Below are 3,188 nucleotides of genomic sequence, written 5' to 3'. Positions count from 1 at the left end.
TCTTTTACAGTACTGACATTTTATGGTTTACTTTCCTCAAATGAGAATCCCATTCTCAGTTGATTCAAAACATTCCTCACTGGGCCGGGCGCGGTGGCTCAAGCCTGTAATCCCAGCACTTTGGGAGGCTGAGGCGGGTGGATCACGAGGTCAGGAGATCGAGACTATCCTGGCTAACATGGTGAAACCCCGTCTCTACTAAAAATACAAAAAATTAGCCGGGCACGGTGGCGGGCGCCTGTAGTCCCAGCTACTTGGGAGGCTGAGGCGGGAGAATGGCGTGAACCCGGGAGGCAGAGCTTGCAGTGAGCCGAGATCACGCCACTGCACTCCAGCCTGGGAGACACAGTGAGACTCCGTCTCAAAAAAAAAAAAAAAAAAAAAATTCCTCACTGATGACTTCATCTTCCACTTCGATGATATCAAAATTGCCCAAAGTGAGATCTTGCAATATATTCTGTCCATTTCTAAATTATTTTGCATAGCCACCTCTTCTGTCTTCTATTACCTCTTGTTTCAAAGAAGAAAAATTCCTGCCCTTCCTCTCTGTTTCCCTTTGGGATCTTACCTTTATCCATTCATTCAACAATTATTTTTTGAGCACCTACCATGTGCCAGATGCTACGCTAGGTATCCAGAATAGAACTATAGGCAAATCTAATCCCTACTATTCAAGAGTTTATACTCTTCCTCTATAGTATCTCTGCAGATGCTCTCAAATCTTTATCTTCAGCTTGGATACTTTTCCAAACCTTCAAACTGTAGTATTACGAGTTTCTTTTGGTCATCTCCATATGGTTGTCCCATCAATCCCTCATATCATTTGTAGCATATCCCAAATTAAACTCTTCTCACCAGACTATTTTTTCTTCTTGTCGATAGTCTTACTTTGTTTAATGATTCTATCATGGTCTGAGCCACTGATATTTGAGATCCTAGAGTTATAACTGCTTTCCTTAGTTTTACTGTCTGTACAAGGCTGAAATGGCTTTCCAAAAGATATTCACAACCTAATCTCTGGAACCTGTGAATGTTACCTTATATGGCAAAAGGAACTTTGCAGATGTGATTAAGACTCTTGAGATGGAAAGATTATTCTGGATAGGCCTGTGGACAAGTGTCCCTTATAAGGACAAGCATCTTTATAAGGGAGAGGTAAGGACATTTGACACGGAAGAGGAGAAGACAATGTGACTATGGGGGCAGAGACTGGAGTGATGTGGCCAAGGAGTGCTGGTAGCTACTAAAGCTCAAAGAGGCAAGGAATAGATTCCCCCCTGGAACCTTCAGAACTAGCCCTGCTGACATCTTGATTTTAGCCCCATAAGACTCATTTTGGACTTCTGGCCTCTAGAGCAGTAAGATAATGAATTTCCATTTTTAGAGATAGAAATTTAAAAATATTTCTATTGTTTAAACCCACTAAGTTTATGAGAATTTATTATAGCAGTCATAGGAAGTTAATACATAGTCCTCCCTCAAATCAGTTGCCAAGTCCTTTAAATCAACTTCCACAATGTCTTCCAGATCAATTCTCCCCTCACCGTCTCTACCATTACTGCCCTAGTTCAAGCTCCCATCACCTTTACCTGGTGTTACTAAAGTAGCTTTCTAAAAACAAAGTATGGTTCCTAGCTGGTATAAGACCTTCCATAGTTTGTCCATGAACTTTAGCTTTAATACTTCCAGAGATGAGGAGCTTCCTGCCTATGATGCCATCAATATGATTATTAGACAGCTCAAGTTATTTGAAAGGCATCCCAGTAATTTCTTTCTATTAGGCCTAGTTCTACCCATGAGGCTCTTCTTGGGTTCCAGCCTCTACTTCTGTCTTCCCTGTGGAGTTAGCTTGGGTAGGCTGAACTACATTTCCTGGAACTGTCTTCCTTATATGTTTCCTCTTAATGTGGGCCACAAGAGGGATTCTTGTGTGAGATTTGAAAGGCAGAAGTGAAACAGCAGCCATTTTGCTATCCAGAGTAGGTGTTTAGTAATTGACCCATTATCATGGTTTCTGCACTAATCACCATCCTCATGAGTCTACTGGATGTAGTCAGATTAGCATTGGGTACAATAGTGAATAAAGACTGGTGCAGTAGAGAGGCCTGATCACTTCTTTGGCTTGGATGGTATGCTTATCTGAATGCAGTCTAGTGAATTCAGGCCACATTTAGGAACATGGCAGCAATAGCTTCATGATGACTGCTGGGCTCACTTCTACCCAGAGCCTCACTAACCCCACAAAAAAGTCTAGATGTTTGTTTAACAGGGTTTTCTTGAAGCTGTTTCAGGGTGGGTGCACTAGCAGCAAACCACTTGGGCCTGGGCCTGTGAAGAACATCATAGCCCACACCAGCGTATCTGGATGGATATGCTGCCCAGCAATGCCAATTATAGAGAAATAAAAAAAAAATGAGCAAAAAAAAAAAAAAAAAGATAATAAAAACGCATATAACTTGTGGACAAAGACTTATTGATGGGTGCAAAAAATAAATAATCTTTTGCCACTCAGAACTGACTGCTCAGTATGAGTTTTGATACATATAAGAAGGAATATTATTAAAAGCAAATAAAAAAATCGTAATTCCACAGTCCTGAGGCAATGGCTGTTAACATTTTGGGTACAACACAGTTTATGTTCTAAGTTTGAATCTGACTCTGCCAATGCTTTTTGACTTGGGCAAGTGTTTAATTTTTCCAGCCTCAATTTTCCCATCTGAAAACTGAGATAATAATGCCAACCTAGCAGGGCTGTTGTGAAGATCTGACAAGATACTTTACGTAAAGCTCATAACCCATAGTTTCTCTTAAAATTGTAGCCATTATTATTTTACAAGGTGTATTAGTCTGTTCTCATGCTGCTGATAAAGACATATCCGAGACTGTGTAATTTATAAAGAAAAAGAGGTTTAATGAACTCACAGTTTCACGTGCCTCACAATCATGGCAGAAGGTGAAAGGCACTTCTTACATGGTGATGGCAAGAGAGAATGAGAACCAAGTGAAAGGGGTTTCCTCTTATAAAATCATCAGATCTCATGAGAATTATTCACTACCATGAGAACAGTATGGGGGAAACCGCCCCATGATTCAACTATCTCCCACCAGGTCCCTCCCACAATGTGTGGGAATTATGGGAGCTACAATTCAAGATGAGATTTGGGTGGGAACACAGCCAAACCGTATCA

At 40.9% G+C, this 3,188-nt stretch overlaps 1 pseudogene; it reads left to right on the top strand.

Annotated features, from left to right (window-relative positions):
- The first annotated feature begins 2,444 nt into the window (after positions 1–2,444).
- Positions 2,445–2,558, top strand: LOC116272265 (annotated as a pseudogene).
- Positions 2,559–3,188: the final 630 nt, after the last annotated feature.

Source organism: Papio anubis, chromosome X (genome assembly GCF_008728515.1).
Source record: "Papio anubis isolate 15944 chromosome X, Panubis1.0, whole genome shotgun sequence".
Lineage (NCBI taxonomy): Eukaryota > Metazoa > Chordata > Mammalia > Primates > Cercopithecidae > Papio > Papio anubis.
The sequence above is the reverse complement of the archived record's forward strand: the minus strand, read 5'-3'. Positions and strand labels throughout refer to the sequence as shown.